The 24,421-nt window shown below is 54.1% G+C and overlaps 2 long non-coding RNA genes across 2 annotated transcripts; one reads left to right on the top strand and one right to left on the bottom strand.

Moving 5' to 3' along the window:
* Positions 1–1,606: 1,606 nt before the first annotated feature.
* LOC106837354 (uncharacterized) lies at positions 1,607–16,539 on the bottom strand. Its single transcript, XR_001399599.3, has 3 exons — positions 15,675–16,539; positions 14,437–14,868; positions 1,607–2,502 (listed from the first exon to the last, which is right to left on the bottom strand). It is a non-coding gene; the product is annotated as an uncharacterized lncRNA (long non-coding RNA).
* On the top strand, positions 7,220–23,111 carry LOC139046135 (uncharacterized). The gene is made up of 3 exons (XR_011505725.1): positions 7,220–11,618; positions 19,573–19,673; positions 21,606–23,111. It is a non-coding gene; the product is annotated as an uncharacterized lncRNA (long non-coding RNA).
* The last annotated feature ends 1,310 nt before the right edge of the window (positions 23,112–24,421 follow it).

Raw genomic sequence — 24,421 nt, 5'->3', positions numbered from 1 at the left:
TCCGGGCGCCCTGGCGGGACCGCCCTCGTGACCCTGCTTCCTGTTTGCGATGCCAACCCTGGAGGGAGGAAGTCGGTGCCCCCACCCTGGGGCCCCGAGGGCAGGAATGTGGACGTGCTGACGTCAAAGCGTGTCCCGGTCCCGGGGAAGTCGGGATGGGAAGGGCTTCCTGCAAACCAACTTTGATCCCAGGCCTGAGCTGGGGTTGTAAATCAGCCCTGAGGGAGCCCAGCCACCGAGCTTCCTCTGATGAACGCCCTGGGGTCGAGTCAGGGTCCTACCCCCACACTGTGCCCGCGGGCGCATCACCTCCCCCTCCTAGCCTCAGTTCCCTCGCCTGTGGGGCAGGGATGTGTGTGCATCTCAGCGTCCTTCCTCCGTCTGACACATCTTGCAGGGCTGAGCCTGCCTGGCTGCGGGGGCTCCTTGGGGGAAGGTCCCCTGGCTGGTGACACGGGGTGGAGGCTCTGAGGCCGCCAGACAGAGGCACGAAGCATTTCTGGAGGTGGCTGCAGGGAGGTTTCCCAGCATTAGGCCTGTGACTCAAGCTGAAGCCTAGGCCCAGGCACTTCCTGACCTAGTGACTCAGTTTCCCCTGCAGAGGCATCCCACAACGCCTGCTTCTCAGCCTGGCAGAGGCATTGAGACCTGGCTAGTGTGTGTCTGTGGGGGTCCCTAGTGATGCCATTTATCAAGTGCTTCCTGAGCACTCAGGGCTTTACGTATGGGTTGTCACTTGGTTCCCAATCCAGCTCGAAGAGGTAGAGACTGCGATTAGTCCCATTTTACAGAAGGGTAAACTGAGGCTCGGAAAGCTGAAGGAAGTTGCCCAAGATCACAGAGCTGGGAAGTGGCAGAGCCAGAAAAGAGTGCTGCTCCGACATCGTGGCAGGCCCTCCCTTGGAGAGGCCTCCTGACGGACAGGCAGGGCCCTTGACGGTGGCAAGGCCATCATTCAGAGTGCGCACCGGGAATCTATCCCACAGAGGGTCTCCCAGCCCCTATGCCCACCTGCCCTGTGGGCCCCGGATCGTGAGGAGTTGACGTGGACAGAAACTTGGGCTCAGGTCGCCTTCCCTGTTTCAGGTTGTTCACTTGGGTCCCCCCAGCACTGGGCTCAGGGCCTGGGCTCAGTCTCCCCTCTGCCCCACACTCCCTGGAATCCATGGTCTAGATTCTCCACCTCTGGAGCCTCAGTTTCCCCAGCTGTGATGCTGGGTGAGGGAGTGCACGCCCAAGGTGGGCAGAAGGATGTGCTGAGGAGGACTCAGAGCAAGGCCCTGGGCATCCAGAGAGGCAGTAGCTGTGAGTGGACCTTCCCGGGAAGGGCACCAGGAGTAGTTTCCAGAACCTTCTACGGCCCTCCAGCCTCTCCTGCCCACCCTCTCGCTCCCTCTCTGCCTTTCTCCAGGACGCTGCTCAGCCCCAGTTTGGGGCCAGACAGACCTGGGTTCGAATCCACTGGCCAGTCGCTGGCTGTGTGATGTTGACCATTCTTTCTCTTGCTGAGCATGCTTCCTCATCTCTCTATATAAATACATGAGGATAAGGCAGCCACATTTCAAGGCTGTTGGAGATTAAGACATCGTGTCTTGAAAGCACTTGGTACAATGTCTGACAATCATTTAATAAATCACAGCTATTGTTATTGCTATTGCTGGCATGCATTTATAAATGCCCAGACAGCAGGAAGGGCTCCTTGGGGCGTAAGAGCCCTTTCCCCAGGTGCCCAGCAGGTGGCGGCAGAGGCCCCTTGTTCCATGAAATCTTCACATCGTTGGTGAGAAACCCGACTTAGAAGTTGTGGAGGTGACCGAGCTTCAGTGCCTGTTAATCCCACCCTCAGAAGCTCCTGAGCACCCCAGCAAAGGCCCCAGGCCCGAGGCAGGTAGTGCAGGAGAAAGGCAGGGACCTCTGGACAGTGGACACCTGGGGAAGGAGAGTACTGCCCACTGCAAAAGAAAGCCTGGTTTCAGCTCTTGCAGATAAGTACCCAGAAGTGGGGTGGCTGGATCATATGGTAGTCAACTTTTAACTTCTTGAGGAGCCTCCATACTATCTTCCATAGCGACCGCATCATTTTGCATCCCCATCAACAGTGTGTGAGGGTTTCAATTTCTCTACATCCTCACCAACACTTGTCTTTGTTTTTTTGGTAACAACCATCCTCACAGGTATAAGGTTTTGATTTGCATTTCCCTGATGATCAGTGACGTTGAGCATCTTTTCATGTACCTGTTGGCCACTTGTGTGTCTTCTTTGGAAAAATTCAAGTCCTTAGTCCATTTTTCAATTGAGTTATTCAATTTTTTGCTGTGGAGTTGTAGGAGTTCCTTATGTACTTTGGCTATATACCCCTTATCAGACACATGGTTGGTAAATATCTTCTCCCACTCTGTAGTTGCCTTTTCACTCTGTTGATTGTCTCCTTTGCTGGGTGGAAGCTTTTTAGTTTGATGTTTGCTGTAGCACTATTCACGACAGCCAAGATGTGGGAACAACCTGCATGTCCATGGACAGAAGAAGAGGTAAAGAAAATGCAGTATATACATACAATGGGATATTATCCAGCCTTAAAAAGCATGGAAATCTTGCGATATGTAACAGCATGGACGAAATTTGAGGACATCGTTCTAAGTGAAATAAGCCAGTCACGGAAAGACAAGTACTGCCGAGTTTGGCTTATGTGGGGTCACCAGAGGAGTCAAACTCATGGAATCAGAGAGTACGCTGGCAGTTGCCAGGGGCCGGGGGCATGAGGGAGGGGAGGGGTAATGAATGGGTATAAAGTTTCAGTCGTGCAAGACGAATAAGGTCCAGAGATCGTTGTACAACATTGTGCCTCTAGTTAACAATACTGTGCTGTGCATTTAAACAGCTCTTGAGAGTCAATCTCATCCTAAGTGTCTTACCGTAATAAAACAAAAATTTAAAAAGTAAATAAAGCAAGCTCAGGTGAAAGCCATCACCGAAATCTGAGAAAGTACATTATCATCGTCACTCAAGGGGACATTACCATTAAGATTCCCATTCTAGAGATAGTGAAACTGCAGGTCCAAGAGGGGAGGTGATTTGTCCAATGTCACACCAGTCAGGGAGTGGCAGACCCAAGACTTGAACCCAGGTCTTCCCCACAGGGGCAGATGGTTCCCTGGGCCCCGGAAGCCTCAGAGCCATCTGGAGGGCCATCCCCCCTCAGGGCTACAAGTTCTCTGGCTGCAGCCCCTCAGGATCCCTTGAGCTCACCCATCAGCAGGTCCAGTCCACTTAACCCGCAGAGCCCCACTCTCCCTGACGCCACCACTCCAACACACCCTGTCATCTCTCCCCGGATGGCCCTGTTTCCTTCCTTCCTCATCCTGTGACAGGCTAACATGATCTTGTTTACTTGTGTGTGTTCATCTCCTCCATCAGACTGCACCCTAAACCCTGCGAACCTCTCCAGCCTTGTGCCTCAATCCCCCAAACCCTGGACTCCACACTCCGCCACTTTGGTGTGCTTACGTTTTCCTGAACAAACACACTGTGTGTGAGAGCAAGCGCGAGTCCATCTCACTCATCCCTCTCTCCCCAGAGCTTATACTGCACCTGGCACAGCAAAGGGGCTCCATGAAGATGAGTGGATGACGGACAGAGGTTGAATGGATGTGGACAGATGGATGGATGGATGGATGGATGGATAGAGAGCTAGATGGATGGATAGACAGACAGATAGATGGATGGATAGACAGACAGATGGATAGGTGGATGGACGGATGGATGGATGGATGGACAGCTGGATGGACAGGTGGACGGATAGGTGGACAAAAGGATGGATGGATGGATGAATAAATGGATGGATGAATGAAAGACTATTTGGCTTGAGCCTGTGTTGTCCCCCGACTCACAAGAAGGAGGTCAGAGCATATAGTGACCCAGGTAAAGGGTCCTCCAGTGTGGGGCTATCCAGAGTGGGGGCAGGTGTCAGTGCTGGGGATAGGCCATCAGGAGACGGTGGCAACCTCTTGTGTGCACAGAGCAATGGTGAGTGAACCCTAGAGCATCTCCTGGAAAGGGCAGGAGCAGGTGGAGTTCCCCGAGCTGGGCGCGGGGCAGCGAATATGCTGAGGCTCTGACTCAGCCAGGCGCTATGGGAGTTTGAGAAACTGGGTACAAACACCCAGCCCATGCACAGACACGGCCCTGGACAAGGCACGAAGGACTGTCGCTTGTGGTGCCATGACTGAGCTTCACCGTGGTCCTTGAAGCAGGTGGGATTCTGCCCATGGGGCAGAGGAAAAAACCGAGGCTTCCAGAGGGAAAGTAACTAGTCCAAGACCACCCAGCCAGAGAATGGCAAGGCTGCGATGGGGGCTGGGGCAGGGTGACCCAGTCTTTGCCTACCGTGCCGGGTGGGGCCTCTCTGGGGAGCCAGGCTCCTAGGTGGCTCAGGAAGGGGTGGAGGCTTGGGGCACAGGGACTGTGGTGCCAGGCTTGAGAGAGTCCCCCAGTGCAGACTCCAGGCCTGCCCCTCCGAGCTGGCCCAGCGCCCGAATGACCTTCCCCAGTGCAATGTGACCACATCGTGCTGTCCTTTGGAAACCTTCAGCGGCTCCCAGTGGTACAGGGTCAAGCCTCAGATCTCCATTTGGCCTTCTGGTTCCTTCCTACCGTGACCCCGTGGCCCTCTCCAGCCTCCTGTTCAAGCCCAAGCCTTGTGCCCCGCACGCCACCACCCTGACGTGCTGTGGATTCTCCTGAATTAACACACCACGCGTGCTCTCTGAGGCCGCACAGCTTTACACGGATGAAGCCCTCTGTGGGGGGCGCCTTCCCGCTCTCCTTCACCCCGATGGATCCTGCACAGTCTTCAAGGTGTAGGTCTGGCTTCAGCAACCGTGTCTGACCCGCCCCCGTCACCTGGGCTGCTGAGGCAGTCCACCCCTCCATGCTCCAGTTACATGCTCTGCTGAACTCCACCATCAGGGCAGTCACCACAGAGCAATAATTATCCGGCTACCAGTCTGCCTCCTCAACTAGGCTGTGAATTCCAGGAGGACGGGCTTCGTGACCGCACGGCCCGACTCAGCACCTGGCTGGAGTCTTTGTTATTATTTGTGGAAGGAAGGAGGGAGGAAGAGAGGAGGGAGGGAGGAGAGAGGAGGGAGGATGGGAGGAGGGAGGAGGGGGATGGCAGGGAGGATGAAGGGAGGGCGGGAGGAGGGAGAGCGCTTTACAGTTTGCGCAGTGTCCCTTCACGGACATTATTTTATTGAGAAGTTGGCCGGAAAGGAAACCTGCAGGGACGGGTCCACCTGACGCCACAGTGCTTTGGAGATTTTTGCTAAATCTGCAGGCCACGTATTTTATAACTTAACCTTTGTTTTTAATTGGCTCATTGAACTAAAAGGAAATGTTACATCACTACCCCAAATGGAAAACTAGACTCGCTTCCTATCAACAGAAAGTTGCCATAAAATGAATATAATAGAGCTTACCCCGTGCCAGGCACTCTGGGGGGCACTTTACCAACATTAACTCATTCATCCCCACAACGATGCTACGAGGGGTGCCGTTATAGCTCTAGTAGGCAGACGGGGAGACTGAGGCACACAGCTCTTAAGTAACTTGCCAAAGGTCACAGCTGAAAAGTAAGCAGGGTTACCATTCGAAACCAAGCAGCCGGGCTCTAAGAAACAAACAGATAAATAAAACAACGTTGTGTCTTCCCTCTAAATAGCGTTGCCTTCTGCAGGCTCCTGCTTGAGGCCTCTGCCTCCTTGTTCCAAAGGAAGATCAGCAAGTGCTGAAGAGGCGTTCAAGCCACAGTAGCACCACCTGAGACATTCTCCTTGAAGTCAGCAGAGGGTGGAAGGAGAAGCAGAAAAGGAATGCATTTCTCACAGCGTGATTGATGGTGATTTAATGCCAGGTCTGTGTGGAACCGTCTCTGCTAGAGCAGGAGAACGCAGCCACATTCGGGAAACCCTGGAGCAGAGGCGCCCCCACAGCACGACCGGCGCCCAGCGTTTTAGCTCAGGACATCGTCCAGTGTCGCAGGAGGCAGAGCCAGAGAGCAGCTAAGCAAGGTGTTAAACTAAATGAACAAGAACAGGCAAAAACCTAATATTAAATGCAAATAAAAGCAAGTTAACCTAACTGTAGAGCAAATTGGTCTCATATACTGTGATAGCATGATACCACAGAGAGCAGAAAGACAGTGACTCCAAGCAACCTCTCAACACAGCCGAAAGACAAGGGTACCTTTGCTCTAAAGGCGGCGGAACGGGAAGGAAAGCCTAAACGTTACTCGATAGGTTTACTGGTGTTCGCCACAGTTGAAACTATTTTGTGGTTGTCGTAGCACCGGGCAAATGAGCACATATATTAATGTTGATGGGAGTCAGGGTTTTCAGCAAGGGGGCGACAAATATGGAAGGGGAAGATGAGAAAGAAGCCTGTGGTGCTGGACGGGAATTTGAGAGGAAGGTATGAGCTCATGATGTAAATATATTTAAACACGAATGAAGGTTGATTTCTACCTCTGTCTGCTGAAAGGGCGTGGGGTCAACGACACCCCAGTGACAATGAGCCCACCTAGCACCCAGATCTTGGTTTCTAAAGATCACTCCCCAAGGAAAGGAACCAGGGCAAGTTGGGGAAATGGATGATTCCAAGGCTGAAACAGGAAAAACACAAGAGGAGCCCGGAACATCAAGTTTTGGCAGAAAACAAGGAATTGCCTGAAGAATGATGGGGACAAATGAAAAGGATAGAGACCACCATTGCCAACGGTGGAACAATTTGAGTATTGACCTAGAGGGGACAACTGAGCACTGAGCAATGAAGGCAACAGGTTATAACATATTGACTAAGAAAGAATGCATAGAGTTACCCAGATAGATATAAAATGGAGGAAAAAGGGAGGAAGGAAAGATGACGGAGGGAGAGAAGAGTCCCAACTAACAGACAGAGAGGGAGTGATGGATCTATAAAATCATCACCTGACTACTGTCGTAGGAAAAACGCATTCATTGTCACCAGTGGGTGCGGAGGAATCGTCAAGTCAGAAGCCTCAAGGAATGATGGAGTTAGAAAATCATTTGGCTCCATGAGAGTAAAACCTGATTTAGGTGAGAAGCGTCAGCGGGGAGAAGTCCGTTGTGGGTGGGCAGGAATGTCCTCGGCCTCAAAGCACCCGTTTCCGTGTTACTTATTAATCCCCGAAGGGAAAGCGTACTTCACAGTGGAGAAATCCGGCAGATACCAGTTCAGCAAAGAGAACATTTGGGACCATCGGATGTCACGTGCCTCCCGCCGTGAGCACTGAGACCTTGGCGGCCCTGCCAGACTTTCCTGCCAAAAACGCAGGACCTGGAGCTGATCATGAGGAAGCAACCCGACAAACCACATCCAAGGACAAGGACGCTCGACAAAACAATGGGCTTGTGTTCTGCAGAAATGTCAAGGTCGCGAAAGACACAGAGGGCTGGGGAAGTAACTGTTCCAGATTAGAGGAGAGAAAAGAGACAGGACAACTGAATGCAGACTTAATCCTGGGCTGCATTTCAGATGGGGGAAAAAAACACTGCCACGGTACTGTCGGGACAATGGGCAACATCTGAACATAAATCATACACAAGATAATTGTACTGTATCAAATGTGTTCTGTGATTATACAGAGGGTACTGAGGTATTTAGGGGCAAAGAGTCACGATGTCTACAATGTACTCCCAAAGGGCTAAACAAAATAAAAATAATAATAAGAAGAAATATGGGGCCAGCCCTGTGGCGCAGCGGTTAAGTTCACACATTCTGCTTCAGCAGCCCAGGGTTTGCTGGTTCAGATCCTGGGTGCGGACCTACCCACCGCTTGGCAAGCCATGCTGTGGCAGGTGTCCCACATAAAATAGAGGAAGACGGGCACAGATGTTAGCTCAGGGCCAGTCTTCCTCAGCAAAAAAAAAAAAAAAGAGAGAGAGAGGAGGATTGGTGGCAGGTGTTAGCTCCGGGCTAATCTTCCTCAAAAAAAAGAAGAAGAAGAAGAAGAAGAAATAGAGAGAGAGAGAGAGAGATTGAAGCACCTGAGTCAAAACATTTCCCACCCGTCAGTTTAGAGCAGGACTTCTCAACCTGGTTATCACTGACATTTTGGACCAGAAAATTCTCTCTCCCTTTTGTTTTCTAGAGTTGGATACAGCAATTCCAAGTTCATCACTTTGTTGTAATGATGTAATCTCCAGGGCTATTGGGGATAACCACCCGATACTATGAGATTTGGTACCACGTGGTCCTAGAGGGGACCCCCTCAGTGTCTGCTGGTGTGTATATATAACCAAGTTCGTATATTTCGTTGCTGAAATTATCTGTATCTTTTCTCTTTTGTCTGCGTGAGAGAGATATATTAAAATTATCCTAAATTAACTGTGGATTTGTAAATTTCTCCTTTTATATATTAGAGGTTATGCTTGTAGGTGCATACACGTTTATGATTGTTATGGCTTCTTAAAGGATTTTCCCTTTGGTTCTATGTATTTTCCTTCATAATCCCTATTAATATATTTGCTTAAAGTCTATTTGTCTGATATTCGTATCACTATGACATTGTATTGGTTTAGTACAGCATAATGATTTGATATATGTACGCATTGTGAGGTAAGTTTAGTTAACATCCAGCACCACAATTTTTTTGTCATTGTCATGAGAACCAGAAAATTCCCTATTGTGAGGGACAGTCACCACATGCTGTGCATTGCAGGATGTTTAGCAGCATCTCTGGCCTTACCCACTAGATGCCAGTAGCAGGCCCTAGTTGTAATAACCAAAAATGTCTCTAGCTGTTGCCTCCGGAACCGCCCCTTCGAGCAAGAAGCTGAGGGGCCCCTGCTCTAGGTGAAGACAGATGGGTGGTTATTGAGCCATTCTTGCAACTCTTCTGTGGATTTGAAATTTTTCCAGATATAAACTTGAAAAATGATAGACCATACAGCAAAGGAAGATGGCTGTGGGCGTGGAGGCGTTACTCCTCCGGCCGAGTTTCTATAGCTCTGTCGCCCCTGCCGCCTGGGAGCTCCTTGGGGGCAGACGTCTTTTTCATCTCCATCGCCCCACAGAGGGCCTGGCCACAGGGATGTGTGTCAACACGGGGCAAACACATCATCGTCTACAACTGCAGATCAATTAATTGGCCATCAGATGGGATATGTCACCAGCTGACGAGGTCAGAGCCAAGAGCCAACCAAGATGAGGTAGCAAATGGAAGCCCAGACCCAAAGGCAAAGGGTAGGAAAGCAGGGTTGGGGACAGCAAGGTGGCTCAGAAGAAGACTGGCAGGGACCAGCATGTGGCCTGGAGCTCCCAGAGGGCCCAGCACGGGGTGTGGGGACTTTCGATGGGGCCAGGCAGAGAGCAGGATCCAGAGCGAACAGTGGGGAAAGGAAGTCAATCCGGCCAGTATATTGACTGGGAACAGAAGAGCTGTGCCCGGGAGGAGAGGACGTTAGGCCTCTAGCTGCAGCCTCCCCACCGCAGTCACCATTGCCACCCCAAACTGGACTAATGGAACATTCTAGAAGGAGAGACTTAGAAAAAAAGTAGGAGGAAGGGACAGTGGGGTCTGTGGGACCACATCTCTGCACAGAGCCGCTATCTCATCTGGTCTGTGCCTGAGAGCAGACAGTTGGTTGAACCCAGCCCTGCTGGAACATCTGTGGCGGTCCCTAGGCCCTGAACACAGGGTTACCCACACCCTGAGGAACTTGACTGCCCTGCCTGACCTGCCTGCCAGTGCTTCCCCGCCCTCTCCCCTACCACCAGTCTGCTCCCTCATGTCACTGCAGCCATGCTGGCCTCCTTGCTGCTCCTCAAACCAATTAAACTGCCTCCCCACCCCTGCCCCAGGGCCTTTGCACTTGCTATTCCCTCCGTGTGGAATACCTCTCGTCCTCTGAGGCTTCCTCTCTCATTTTATACAGCTCAAATATCATCCTCTCACAGAGGCCCTACCTGACCACCAACCCCGCCCCTAAACCATTCTACCCTCGCCTTATTTTCTTCATAGCACTTATCATTTTACTCCTGAAGTGATATTTTTATTTGCTGACTTGTTAACTGTCTGTCTCTCTTGCTAGACTGTAAGCTTTGTGAAGGGGGACTTGGTCCTGTCCAGAGCTGTGTGCCCTGCACTAGGACGATGCCGGGCACACGGTAAGGGATCAATAAATATTGAATGCATGAAATCCTTTAATTAATTAATTTTCCCTCTGTTCTTCGGTGAGCTTGTTCCCACCTCCAAAGGAGGAAGTGCTGACTCCACCTCTCTTCCTTTCTTGGCGAACCTCTTTTCTCCTACGCCGGTAGGGGCGGGGGATAAACATTCTGTTTTTTAAAGGGCAGAGGAGACCCTAGTAAGCATGACATTGGGCCTCCCTTCTAATAGTTTTGCTTTTAAAAGTGGATTCCCCAAATGCGGGTTCTGACCAGTTCTGGAAAACCCAGCATCATCTTGGGCAGCCTTAGGTGGGGAGTGGCCTCTGAGCCTCGCCCCTGCTGTTCCCTCTGCCTGGAAGGCTCTTCCCCTTCCTCTTTGTGTGAAGACCTCCTGCTGACCTCAGATATTGGCTCGATGCGGTCCTCGCTGAGAACGCTGAGAAGCCTTCCCCAGATCCCCAGTCGGCATCAGTCTCTCCCGTGAAAGGCCCACTCCCTTCGCAGCAGGGCCCACAACTCTAATTCACTACTGTCGGCTCGTCGGTTGGCTTGCTGCCTCCTGCCCCAGACGGTCAAGCCCAGGTGGGCCAGGGCCTTGCTCATCTTTGTCCCGCTGTGCATCCAGTGCCCGGCACCCTCCTGGCCACGAGGAGGTGCTCGCTGAGCACGTGCTGGAGGAATGGGTGAAGAGACCCTCCCCGGAAGCCCCCAGTGCACTGAGCCCACCTCCTGCCCATCACTGGGAGACCATCTGCACCCCTCCTGTGGGTCAGAGAACCCCACGGTCCAGCCGCTCTCTCTCCTCCCTAGTGACCCAGGACTGCTGCTGGAAAACTGCCGGAGACGGGAACTCACCTCCTCCCCAACCCTGGGCTAGGCACGGGGTGGGGGGCCTGGGGTCCCTCTTGCTCTCCCGGCCATGGGCAGGGGGCTGAAGTGAAGACCCTTCCCTTAGGAAGAGAGCGTCCTCAGTCCCTTGCTGCCACAGCGAGCTTCCCCTTTAAGACCTCGAAGGGCACAGGTCCTGGTTCTCAGAGTCATCAACCCCTTCCCCTGCCCGCCCCCAACCAAGGCCTCCCTGGGGCTCCCCATGCCCTCAGAGAAAGCCCCGACCCCTAGCCCTGTGTTCCAGCACTTCAGTACATGGAGCCCGGCCTCTCGGGCCTCATCTGCGGCCCCTCCTCCACCCCGTCACTGCTCAGCATTTCGAGGGCACCCAGGCCCTTCACAGCCTCAGGAGTGTGCACAAGAGGACGTCGTCCGGCAGGGGCAGAGCCGGCCCGCTCCGGACACCCCGGCTTAGCAGGGGTCTGGAAGCCCAGCAGCGCAGCAGAACTCCGGAGCGCCTCCCAGGAGCTCTGCGCGTGCCAAGTGTTCTGCAGGAACTCATTTACCCTCGCGACAAACCTGCAGTGGGCCCTGAATGCTAGGTAAGTATTTACCGTGCACCACATGCTGTTCTGGTGTGGGGGCACAGCAGAGAAAAAACCACAAAATCCCCTGCCCTCTGCAGCTCACACTCCGTGACGGGAGGACATAGCCACCTGAAGTACATACAGGGTGTGTTAAACAGCGATTAGAGCGTGTGGAAAACAAGGCAAGCGGGCGTCGGGGGGGTCTGGGGCGACAGGGGCCGCCCTTTAAATGTTGGAGTCAGATGGATGACATTTAAACAAAGACCCAGCAAAGGCGAGAGAGCCAGCTAGGCCGGCATCTGGGGAAGAGCATTCCAGGCAGAGAGAACAGCCAGGGCGATGCATCAGGGAAGGATGTGCAGGACAGGGGGAGCCCAGGGTGGCCGGCCAGAGCAAGCAGGGGAGAGCGGTGGGAGGCGGCGGGGGTGGGGGAGGCGCGGGGCACACATGTGACGTCAGTGACGGGGAGGCACTGCAGGGCACTGAGAAGGAGCATCATGGAGCCAGGGTGCAAGCAGGGAGGTGAGGCCGTGGTGGCTCTGAGCAGCGGGGTAGAGCTGGCGGGAGAAAGATGTGATTGGGTTCTGGAAACATCTGGAGGTCGAGCCGCCTGGACTTCCTGGTAGCTCAGATGTGGGGGTGAGAGAAAGCTGAGCCAAGGGCATCTCCGAGGTTTCCATCTGACCCCTAGAAGGACAGAGGTGGCAGCTCCTTTACAGCTGAGGAAACTAAGGCACGGAGAGCCAAGGACCTGCCCAAGATCACACAGCTGGCCGTCGCCGAGCTGGAGTTTGAACTCAGGCCTCTGGTTTTGGAAACTTCGAGCTCCCCAGTCCGCTGCGGTGGTCACCAGATGTTGAACTTTGAAAGAAGAGTTTTCGAGAGAGAGACAGTCAGTGCCCGGACTGGAAATGCGGCCACTTCCACGGTTGGAATGGAAAGAGCAGCCCAGACCTGGGCTCAGTAAGCACCCGTTTGCTGGGTTCCCTGGAGGGCTCGTGTGCCGAGGCCCAGCTGCCCTGTGGCCTCCTTCAGATGGCAGTGGCCCTGCCAGCCTGGGTGAGCCGGCCTGTCTCCTGCAGCGTCCCAGGGGCGGGCAGAGCACCTGCGGGTGCCTGGTGTGGAGGCAGCTTTCTCACCCCATCCTATTCAGGTGCCATCACCACAGAGAGCCACCAACAGAGCCAGCTCTGCACTATTTGGGCAGAACAGGCTGGAAGCGCTCCTCCTGGTCTGGAGCCCAGGCCCAGGCATGCTGGGGTGTGGGCGGGGGCGGGGGCGGGGCCTGGGTAATTCCCTGGCTCAGCCGGTGCCCCAGAGGAGAGCAGAGCTGGTAGCCATGCTGCTCCTCCTGGTTCCCCTGGTGCCCAGCACCCTTCATCTCAGCATGCCCTCCCTCAACCCTGCCCAAGGACAACTGCTAATCCCAATTTGCAGATGGGGAAACTGAGGCTGAGAGAGGCAAGGTTACTTGACTGAGGTGAAACAACCAAGAAGTGTTGGTACCGGTTTGAATCCCGAAGCCTGTGTTCTTTCCCTCTGTCACAGGCCTCTCATGGAGCCCAGCAGGAGGGCAGTTCATCTCTGAAAACCAAAAGGTTTTTCATAAATTTGGCCCCAAAAGTCATTTGGCAAGTCCCAAGCCCACCACTTAGCTGCAAGGACCGGGGCCAGTGATTTCACCTTCCTGGGCCTCAGTGTTCTGCAGAAAGATCTGTAAAACGGGAGAGTGACCACGCCTTCCTCACCAGCCGCCATGAGGCCCGAGTGACCGTGTGTGTGGCCAGTGGTCTATGTTGACCACGCCCTCTGGTGATCCTGGCACCCGCCCATGTTTGGGCACTGCTCTTTAGGGCATCAGCCTGACCGTGTCACTTTTCTGCTCTAAACCCTTGGACGGCTCCCCATCACCTTCTGGAAAAGTCCAAGAGCCTTAGCATGACCTTAGCTGATGAGAAGCTACTTGTTAATAGTCTATATCATTTGCAATACTTTGCATATTCATACATTTTGATACAGAAACATCAGTATGTTTTTCTAATAGAAGACCCCCCATTGGATGTGCTGTGTAATATATGGTGTATTTCCCTTTTTAGAATCTGAAAAACTCAGAATTGTGAAAGCTCCCGCCTGAGGGTCTGGACAAGGGCTGTGGACCCTCAATGCTATGAGGCACCCGCCAGGCACCAGCTGAGCACGTTGCACTGGCGATGGTGTTTAATCCTCACAGCGACCTAAGCAGGCGCTTAATTATCGTGCCCATTTGACAGATGAGGACACTGAGGCTCCAAGCAGTGAAGCAGCTTGCCTGGCTCACACAGGAAGAGGCCAGACTCTGAGCCTAGACTCCAACTGGGAGCTACACACGCAGCCATCACACACCATCATTTTCTCCTGCCTCCTGCGCTGGGGCCCCAGCACCCAGGACTGAGGCCCCGGTCACCGACACCCTCCAGCAGGGTGTCATCTGACTGGAAAAACAGGCTGAGCACCTACACCAGTCAGGTCCACCGGGGGAGGGCTTCCAACGCTGGTTAGAGCCCTTGGACTTTATCCAGAAGACCGTGGGGAGACATGGAAGGTTCTAGAACAGCAAAGTGACATGGTCAGGTTGATGCCCTACAAGTGTAGTACCCAAATATGAGTGGACACCCGAATCCCCCAGCAGGCTTGTTAAACACAGACCCCTGGGCCCCACGCTGGAGTTCCTGATGCCCAGGAATTTTCGTTTCTAGCAGATTCCCAGGTGACGCTGCTATGGTTACGGGGACCCCACTTTGGGAATTGCTGCAATACAGTGGGGTGGAGGGTGGCAGGAGCGCCAAGTACTTACCAGAATGAGGGCTGCAGTGTATGTGGTGCCAGGAACGAGCCACGCTGGTCACTTAGTCCTCCCAGCTCACAGGCGAGGAAGCGGTGACACTCAGGGAGGAGAAACTGTGCACGGGCCACAGACTGGTAGGTGGGGCAGGGACTCCCCCCTGGGGGCTGGGGCTCCAGAGGGACCCTGTTACTGCCGCACCTCTGAGACGGGGCCTCAGACGGGGCCCTTGGAGGACAGGCCTGGGTGCTCTCTCCTTAGCAAGCTGCACAAACCGTCACTATGTCAGAGTCCGTGAGTCAGGCGCGCAGATGTGGGGCTGCTGCGATCCCAGGCTCTGGCCCTTCACCGGCTCCTCCAGGCCCCCAGCTGAAAGGGTCAGCCCTAACTCCCTGCCACTGCGGCCAGGCCACGAGCAGGTTCAACCAGGCCAGGTGGCAGCTGCTGCAGAGGGGGAGAAAGGGGTCATCAGGGTGAACCCAGAGACCCCCCACCCCTGGAGAAGCCCGTGCCCTGCCTCCACTTCCCCAAAAGGCGCAGCAGGGAATCAGGGTGACTTGCAACATCACTGTTCTCCAGCAGGTCCTAGCACTCAGCACCCCAGCAGATGGCCCTCCTCCCTGCACCCCCAGGAAGGGACAGCAGTGGGGGATCAGTGGCTGTCCTCTCTCTGCTCCCAACAAGGCTCCTCGTCCTGGGCCTGTTCCTGGCCCAGTGACCTTGAGCCCCGGTCTGGGCATCTTCCCCCGGGCCAGCCTCACAGGCTGCAAGTGGGGAGGCTGCAGCAATGCTGGGACCCCGCTCCCTGAGCAGCTAACCCGTGCCAGGCACACCCCCTCCCCCTCCGCCACGGGCTTTGATACGCCTGTGCTCTCCACCCCTCTCCCCAGCTCTGCTGGTCTGCTTCTCTCTAGGACAGGCCTGGGGACATCCCACCACCGCCACCACCACCTCCCAGGCCTGTGCTCACGCAGGTCTTATACATCTGAGAGTTCGTGGGTTTTTTCAAAGAAAAAGTGAAAGATGGGACGCCAATAAAGCAAATCATTAGGTGTTGAATAGGAGAAAGGGGTGCTTGTCGGCAGTATGATTTTCTGGACTTTTCCATGTGCTTGAGATAGACCCACGCTGGCCCAGTGAGCCTGAAGCTGGCCTGGAAGGAGGGAAGTGCGACTGAGGAACTGGGTCAGGAGCTGGCCAAGCTCCTCGCTGTCCAGATGTGGTGGAGAAGACGGGAGGGCATGACTCACCAAGAAATGCCGGACCATCTGGATGTTTCTGAAACTCAGAAGTCCCCCATGCCCTTGTCAGCTCCTGGCTGCCCAACCAGCAGAGTGAACCACGGCTGCGCGTGGGGACGCCCGTCAGCGTTCTCCTCTCAGACCCCATAGAAGGGAGCGCGTGGGGAAGGCCGGGATTTCAGACCATCTCTGGGAGCCCTGTGGTTCCAGCAGGAGCTCCAGCGCCTCCACCCTGACGCCCGTGGTGGGGGGCCTTTGGGCCCTGCAAGCCTGTCAGGGGTGGTGGAGCCAGCTCCCAGTCCCCCAACCCCGGGCCTGGCGGAAAGCCCCTCTAGCGGGCCAGGGCGGCTGGCCACAGCCTGTTGTGCTGTTGCTAAGTTCTGTGCTGATCAATCTGGGCCTCACGGGTTTTTCCTCTGGTTTCGTGTTCTGACGGGAATGCGCGAATCTGGAGCGAGTTACTCGCAGCCGCAGCATTCCAGAGGGTGTGACGCTGCCAGCTCCTCCCTGGCCCCGGTGCCGGGTCCACACCCTCCCCATTGCCGGGCCGGAGGGTCGGCAGAGCAGCTCAGACGAGGCTGGAGGACGAGCTACAGGACTCGACCCTCGCTCTCTTTTCTAGAAGCTACCCTGCCTTCCAGTGAAAAGGAAGAGGATTTAGGGTCAATACTGAATTCTGCTTCTTGGTGCCGCAGCTCCCTTTTCTCGTATTTAAAGCTCCACACATTTTCTTCCAAATGTCATCCTCCGGCCTCACACGTCACAAAGTGCCCTATCTCTGAGCCAGCCAGACCACCGTCCCCTCGAATGTCCCAGCGCCTGGGGTTCACCTCCCCGCGCCCTCCTGTGTCCGCCCAGCAGATCTGACCCTCGGCTCCCTCCTTCCTTCCTTCCTCCCTCCCTCCCTGCATCGCTCTCCCCTTCCATCTTTCCTTCAGGCAATATTCATGCTCTCCTAGAACTTACACTTCAGAGCAACAGACAATGTTGTAAATTTTATAAACTATTTATACGTTCTATAAATACAGTTATTACAATATAACATATTTTCAGGTGGAAATAAGCACTTTGAAGAAAAACGAAGGCAGGAAAGGGGTGACAAGATGAGGAGGGTGTGCACACGTGAGAGAGAGAGTGGGGTGCTGGGGGGACCCGGTGAGGCTCTCAGGAGGCGATGCCGGGCAGAGACCTAGAAGGGGAAGCACCTGCCGTGGGAGCACCCGGGAAAGGCATTTCAGGGGAGGGAACGGCAGGGACGCAGGCTCCGAGGCGGAGCGGCAAGGGGGCCCGTGTGGTCAGAGTGGGTGAGTGGCGGGGCAGGAGGAGAGGCGGCTGGAGAGGAGAGGCCAGCGTGGTCTGGCGCTCCATGAGCTCCGAGGATTTGGCGTTTTCTTGCGGGTGGGAGGGGAGCTGTGGGGAGTCAGAGGCAGAGAGGCAGCATCCTCAGAGCCTTGCTTTGAGAGGGTCTGTCCCCCCCCTGCGGGGCCAGGGTGACTCAAGGGAGGGGTTCCTGCGGCAGAGCCGGCAGCCGGCCTGGTGGAGGTGGGCGAGGAGGCTGGAGGAAGGACACGTGGTAGAGGGCAGCGTGCAATAGGGGTGTGGGGCGTGAGAGAACCGGGGAGTGGAAAGCAGCTCCAGGGTTTGGGGGCGGGGGGGGGGGGGGGGGCGGGGACTAGGGAGCCCGCATGGGCGAGGCGAGCAGAGCAGGCTCATGGGGCGAAATCGAGGGGTTCCTTTGGGCTCCAGACCGTGTGGAGCCTTGTGAGCCATGGAAACAATCAACAAACCCGCTCCGGCTGCCTCTGAGGACAGCAGAGGAGTCATCAGCGGGTTTGAGGGGGGAGAATTCCAGAACGTTCCGACGTTACCCCCTCTGAGGAGCCTCCTCCTGAAGGGGGCCTCTCCCTTGTCATAAAGTTACTTCATCGTGGAATCTTGACTCGGTTTCCCGAGTATTTATTTTCACTCTAAAAGCTTTGCTGTGTGCCAGGCACTGTGCTGACTCCTGTACCAGCGAGGCTGCATTAATTAGGACGCATGGACTATTTACCACTCCACTGTTTCACAGAGGAGGAGACGGCACAGAGAGGGGTGGGCACTTGCCCGAGGTCACACAGCTGAGAAGCTGAGATTCAGATCCAGGCAGCCCGGCTCCAGAATCTGTTTGTCAAACCTCTGCAGTCCACTATCTGCCTCTTTTATCAACAACACTGCCCCCTCCAACACATACACACACAGAGCGCTGTGCGGCTGGGCACGTAGCGACCCCCAGGAGAACCTGTGGTGGAAGATTCTGCTCCAGCCTGGTTTTATCTGCAGGCCTCCTCTCTGTGTTTATTAATTCGCTAGATAAATATTTATGTGTGAAGGCCACGGCTGGGGGCTGCCGGGAAGCCAAGATGAGGAGCTGAGTATCCTGCCTGCGCAGTGATGGAGGGAGGAGGGAGGGGGAGGAGGAGGGAGGAGGTGGAGAGAGGAGGAGGAGGGAGGGGGAGGGGGGGCAGGGTGCTGGGGAAATTGATCCTGCAGGATGCTCAGCGCCTGCAGAGATGGAGGCCACCAACAGGCCTTTGCGAACCCAGGGTAAAGGAGGACAGCACGGGGTTAACCGTGTCTGTCTTAAGAGTCGCCTCAACCCTGTGTGACGGTGGACGAGTCACTCACTCTCCCAGCCTCAGTTTCTGCCTCGCTGCACAGGGGGCAGTGACACCTGCCTCCTGGAGCCATCAGGAGGGGTCTGTGTGACCTTTCCTGCACCAGACCTCTCGTGGTCCTCCTTTCTCCTCCAGCTCGGTCAAACACTGGCCACCTCCTCGCCATAGAGAGCTGGGACTCCCCTTTCCCGGGCTGGGTGTCACAGGCCATGTAGTTCACTCACTTTTGTTTTCTCTGAGAAGTTCCTTTCTCCGAGAGGCTGGAGGGTGGCTGAAGGTTGGGCGGGGGGTCTTGGTTTGCCATCGGCACCCCCCATGTCACTCTGGGGCCGGGTGGTAGAGGACACTGGGCCACAGGGATTCTCAGCTGTCACTTGACACAGCAGATTCCAGGGCCTTATTTAGAACCTTCGCTGTGGGGGGCCTGGCCCTGTCCACCCACCCCCACCCCGGGGTGAGCAAGGGCTTGGGATCTGGAGCCCAGCCGACTCCCTGACCTTGGGCATCGTCTTGGACCCTAGTCCCAGGCTTCCAGACACCCTCCCTGCCACGGGGTTGGCTGGTCGTGCCCCAGCCTCCTGGATTTAGTAGCCACGTTGGGGAGCTAGTGACCCAGAGAGGGAGAGGATGGAAGCCTTCCTCTGGGCAGGGAGGTGTAGGTGCGTCGCCTTCTGAGACACCTGTGCTCCTACCAGTCCCATTAGAATTAACTACCACGTAAGACTCTACTGTCTCAATAGGAACACACTAATCTTGCTTACCCCTAGAGGTGAGACTGGGAGGGAAGACAGCCACAGGCGGACAAATCCTGTCTCCAGTGGCTGAGACTATGAGCAATTTTTATCTATGTATTTATTTCTTCTATATTTTTTAACTTTCTCCATTGAAAACGCACCTCTGTTAAAATCATGAGAAAAGAGCACCTTTTCAAAAAGATAAAATGTATCATTAAGAAGATGAAACTCAAAGAGGCAGTAGAAAGATAGAAAATATCTTTTGAGAAGAAAATTAAAAATATAACATTTAAAAGAAAAAATAATATATAAAATTACATATAATCCAGATGAGAACAGACTATATGTCAGAGATGTTACTAAAATAATATCTAAAATATGTATATGGGTGTATTTATATATTCTAAGTGAGAAGATTATACGTGAGACAGAATAGAAATCCTAGGTGTCCCGTAGATGCCCTTATTCCAGCACGCGCTCGGGGCTGGCTGTAATTTCCTTGTCTTTCTCTCTTGCTAGACCGTGAGGCACCCAAGCCCAGGTACCGTCTTACTCGTCTCTGGACCCCTCTGAGGACCTGGCACATGGCAGGTACTCAATAAATGTTGATGCATGAACGAGTGAGTATCTTCCTTAAAAATAAAGATACATATGAAAATTCTAAGAACAAAAGTATAGCAGGAACCGATTGTAGGAATATGTCTGACAAGTTAGTAAAACACAGAGGGTTGTATATGCTCAGACAGGAGCCTCCAAGGGCAGCTCTAGGATCAGGGGCCCCTCTGAGTCCTCCTGTCCCTCTGGGTTGCCTGGGGAACCGTGTCTGTCCCACCAGGTGGAGGTCCCGGCGGACAGGGCCTGTCTCTTCACCTCTGCACCCGAGGCGCCCGGCACAACTTAGACTGTCCTCAGGAGGACAGCGGAAATACGTCAAGAACCAGAAAAAAGCCACAGGAAGACGCTCTTTATTCCACAGAAGAGTAAGAAAGGTCCTCGATGTCAGACACAAAGACAGGAGCGGGGCGCCCCAAGGATGGGTGCTAACCACAGATCAAGGTCCTGAGATGGCGCCTTCTCGTCCCATGGCGGCTGCTGCCCCGGGACAGGGCGAGCTCACACCGGGAGTCTGGGGGAAGGGTCACCAGCTCCAGGAGGAAACAGCAGGAGTGACAGGGACGGAGAGAGCCCCACTTCCCCCCTGCGCCAAGGTGCCGGCGCCCCGCGCTGCCTGCCCTTGCATGCTGCGCTCCTCACACGGACACTCAGGCTCCCCCATCTCTGTCCAAGAAACTCGACACCGTTCGTTACACTCAAACGGCATCTGGGGAACTACTATGTGCCACTGTAATTATTGAATGAGTGGATGGAGACCCATTTTTGTCGAATTGCTACCCCTAGGCCTTTTCTCTGGGGAGTCCAGGACAAGGAACAATCTGGGCATTCCTTCAGAAACCCTCGCTGAGCTTCCAGTCTGCTCCGGGCACGGCCACGGCCCCACCGTGAAGTTCACTGGTTCTATCAGAGTGGCAAGTGACATTCTAAATCCACTCCACACTATCTACATTTGGATGTGGGGGATTTTTTTTTCCTTTTAGAAGAAAGTAGATCCCACTCCTAGATATATACCCAGGAGAAGTGAAAATATATGTCCACGCAAACTTGCCCAATGTTCACAGCAGCCTTGTTCACAACACCCCAAAACAGAAACAACCCAAACGTCCATAAACCAATGAGTGAACAGAGTAAATGTGGCACATCCATACAGTGGAATAGTACGTGGCCCTAAAGAGAAATGAAGTCCTGACACATCCTATGACACGAATGAGCCCAGAAAACATCATGCTACAAGAAAGAAGCCACGGGAGGTTACACACGGTTGCCTTTAGGTTGTGTCTGGAAGGAGAAATCTACAGAAACAGCATCAGAGTCCCGGCGCATGGTGCTGGTGGGGAGGGGCGGGGAGGGATGCCGACAGGTGGGGGGCGTCCCTTCGGAGTGTGGAGATGGTCTCAGACTCGTGTGGTGATGGTTGCTCAACCGGGAATATACTGAAAACTGTGGAATCGTACATTCTAAATGCGTGAATTATATGGGATGTGAATGGTATTTCAATAAAGCCGTTATAAACCAAAAGAGAAAGGAGAGAATTTCCCCTCGCAGACACACAAAGTGTCATGGAAATGGATTTCACAACCTAGCGGTCTGCTTCGGTTTATCAGCGGGATTTTTATTTTTCAACAGCTTTGAGCTCGTTCTTCAAGGCAACTTGTCTCAAAGTTTGTGCTCAGAACCCCCGCTGGCCACTGGCTGTCCCCAGGCCGGGTGACCCTATCTGTGACCCTCAGCCTGGCTCATTCCCCACGCCCCCCACCCCCACCCCACCCCCTTGCCCGCGCCGCAGCGGCTGCCCGCTCCCGCGTGCCAGAGCTGCCATCTGGGGCCCTGGAGACGCGAGGCCCGGGTGTTGTGATGTGTTTGGTTGGGGAGCGGGTCTGGTGCCAGCGTTACCAGGCTCCAAGGGTGACTAAGCCCGTCTGCATTTTTGGTTTCAGCTGCCTGGACTGTTCGGCTGGAGGCCTCAAACCTCTCAGCTGTTTCTGGAGGAGCTCGGGTCCCAGCTGTGGATGCAGGAGCTTAATGCAACCCGCCCCCAGCCCCTCAGCCACCACTCACACACATAGGGGCCCCGCTGATAGTTACTGAACATCTGTTACCTGCCAGACTCTATTCTGGGGACACAAGACAGAGTTCTTGCTCTAATCAAACAACAAAAAATACGCTTTTTTAAAAAAAAGAAAGAAGAAAATATAGACAGTGTTAGAGGTGCTGCTCAGATAAACGAACAAGTGTGAGGTGATTGTGAGTACTTAGAAGAGCTACTTTGAGTTGTGAGGGGTGTGGGAGGGTGGAGCTTCTCTGGGGAGGTGGCTGAGAAAGAGACATCTGTGTGAAGATCTGGAAAAAGAATGCTCTAAGCAGAGGAAATAGCACGTGCAAAGGCCCTGAGGCAGAAATAGCAATGAGGCCAACACAGCCAATGAGGAAGAGAGAAGATAGATTGGAGCAGGCTGGGTTATATAGGGCCTTCTCGGCTGTGGGGAGGAGTTTGCTTTCTCGTAAATGCTTTGAGAAGCCATTAAAGGCGTTCACAAGAGAGGAATGGGATGTGGCTTACATTTTTCAAAGGTCACTCTGGCCGTTGCGGGGAGAAGGGCAATGGACAGGTGGTGGGTATGGGGCAAGCTGGGACCAGGACAGCCTTCAGTCTCCTCAAGGGTCAGGCTCCCTCTGTCCTTCGCCTTTCCCACTGTCTGCAGGAGGGCAGCGGGGCATGGGCAAGAGTCCCCTCTCATTCCAGTATCACTGCAGGGGTTTCTTCAAGACCTTTACTGTTTTTACTTGAAACTTTCATTTAAATCAATTGCCATTTTTACTTAACTTGTTTTCTAAAAGGAAATTATATCGCAGTCAAAAGTCTTGAGTTTAATGCATGACATATTTTTCTTCTAATGCCCATTGACATAAACACACAACTAGTGGAGGTTTAAATGAACAAGTGAACACACTGTTAAGACCAAAGACGGACAGTGAAACTATAAGAATAAAAGTTTACCAGAACACATGAGTTTGATACACTAGTTATTTATTCTTCTAATACACTTTAAAATAAATACTCAGGGCTGGCCCGGTGGCGTAGTGGGTAAGTTTGTACATTCCGCTTCGGCGGCCTGGGGTTCGTAGGCTGGGATCCCGGGTGTGGACCTATGCAGTGTGGATCCAGCCACACTGTGGCGGCATCCCACATACAAAATAGAGGAAGCTGGCAACAGTGTTAGCTCAGGGCCAATATTCCTCAGCAAATAAATAAATAAATAAATGCTCAGTTTTTTTAAAAAGAGCTAGTCCAAGCACCAGTTCAAACCATTTCATGCTGGTTTGAGAAATAGCAATATGTAAGTTCAAACTGGGGAATTCAGCATTGAACAGGCTCCACCTATGCTACTTATTGGCCATGTGGCCTTGAGCTGGTTACTTAACCTCTCTGAGCCTCAGTTTCCTCTTCAGTGAAGTGGGGATAACAACCCAACCTCATGAGGTTGTTGTGAGACCTAAATGTGTGAGAAGTACTTAGTACAGTGCTGTACACAGTACAGGCTCAGCAAACATTATCTAGTTTTACAAAGCAAACAGACCCCAATTAAACTGAGGCTTTCCTGAGCACCTGCTACACTCTGGGGCCTGCAGCGAGAGCTGAGTGCAGAGATAAGCAGGAACAGCCTCTGCCCTTACAGAATTAATCATCGAGTTAGGGAGACAGACAGGCCCATGTACAATCACAACCCCCTGCAGAGGGGCACAGAGAGGATGTTAGAAGGGGCCTGGGTAGGCCAGAGGGAGGAGGGACTCGTTCTGTTTAAGGCAAAGTCTCGAACAGCTTCCAGGGGAAGGTGCTGGTTAATCTGGGTTTTGATGGATGAACAGGAGTTTGCCGAGAAGGCAAAGAGGAGTCGGCACATTCCAGGCAGAGGGAAGAGCCTCTGGACAGGGACGGAGGCCTGGAGGAGGTGACGCCAAGAGCACACAGTGCGAGGGCTGGACCCAGAGACACTGTTTTCACTCAAGCTCGGGAAGCACGGAAGCCAGTGCGGCAGCCGACCCTGGCCCCCACCTCACCTGTCACCTGGGAAGGGGCAATGAGGAAAGAAGTGAAGGACAGACAGAACCCAGACCAGAGCAGCCCACCAGCCGCGGGCTGCAGCCCTTCTTCCCTGTGCGAACCGGGGCTGCGGTCCCCTCCTCTGTGAGGCGGACAGTGGCCGCTTTGCTGACAGGGGACCGAGACCCAGCAGCTCTCAGTGGGCCCTCACCGCCCCAGCCCGCGGAAGGTGTCTGCACACCCAGCCCGGGCGGCACCCAGACCACTGAGCCAGAGGTCATTCCCCTGCCCCACCAAGGCCCCTACCTCACCCTGGCCTCCCCAGGCTGCCAGCTGGGCCTGACCCCAGCAGGGAGGGTCACGCCAAACAAGGTGCATCCGCATTGCCAAGGCCAGCTGAGCGAGCTGCATGCTCAGGGCTCAGCACACACAACGCCAACCACGGCTCCCCCGACTCCCACCATGGGCCACAGCCCGTCCCCTCCCCCGAACGCAGACACAAAGCCCAGAGTGGGGGAGGGCCTCACCCAAGATGGCAGAGTGAGGATCAGGATTCACACCCAAGTCAGGGTCTCCAGGGACCCTTCTTTGCTCATTGCACACACATGTGCGTGTGTCTGTGTGTTTAATCCCTCCAAGGGCCTCTGCCTGCTCCCCACTTCTTCCCATGCTCCCCGCGCCCAAGTCACAGGGAAGCACTGGCAGCTCCTG

This window comes from Equus asinus, chromosome 9, assembly GCF_041296235.1.
Source record: "Equus asinus isolate D_3611 breed Donkey chromosome 9, EquAss-T2T_v2, whole genome shotgun sequence".
NCBI classification, from domain to species: domain Eukaryota; kingdom Metazoa; phylum Chordata; class Mammalia; order Perissodactyla; family Equidae; genus Equus; species Equus asinus.
The sequence above is the reverse complement of the archived record's forward strand: the minus strand, read 5'-3'. Positions and strand labels throughout refer to the sequence as shown.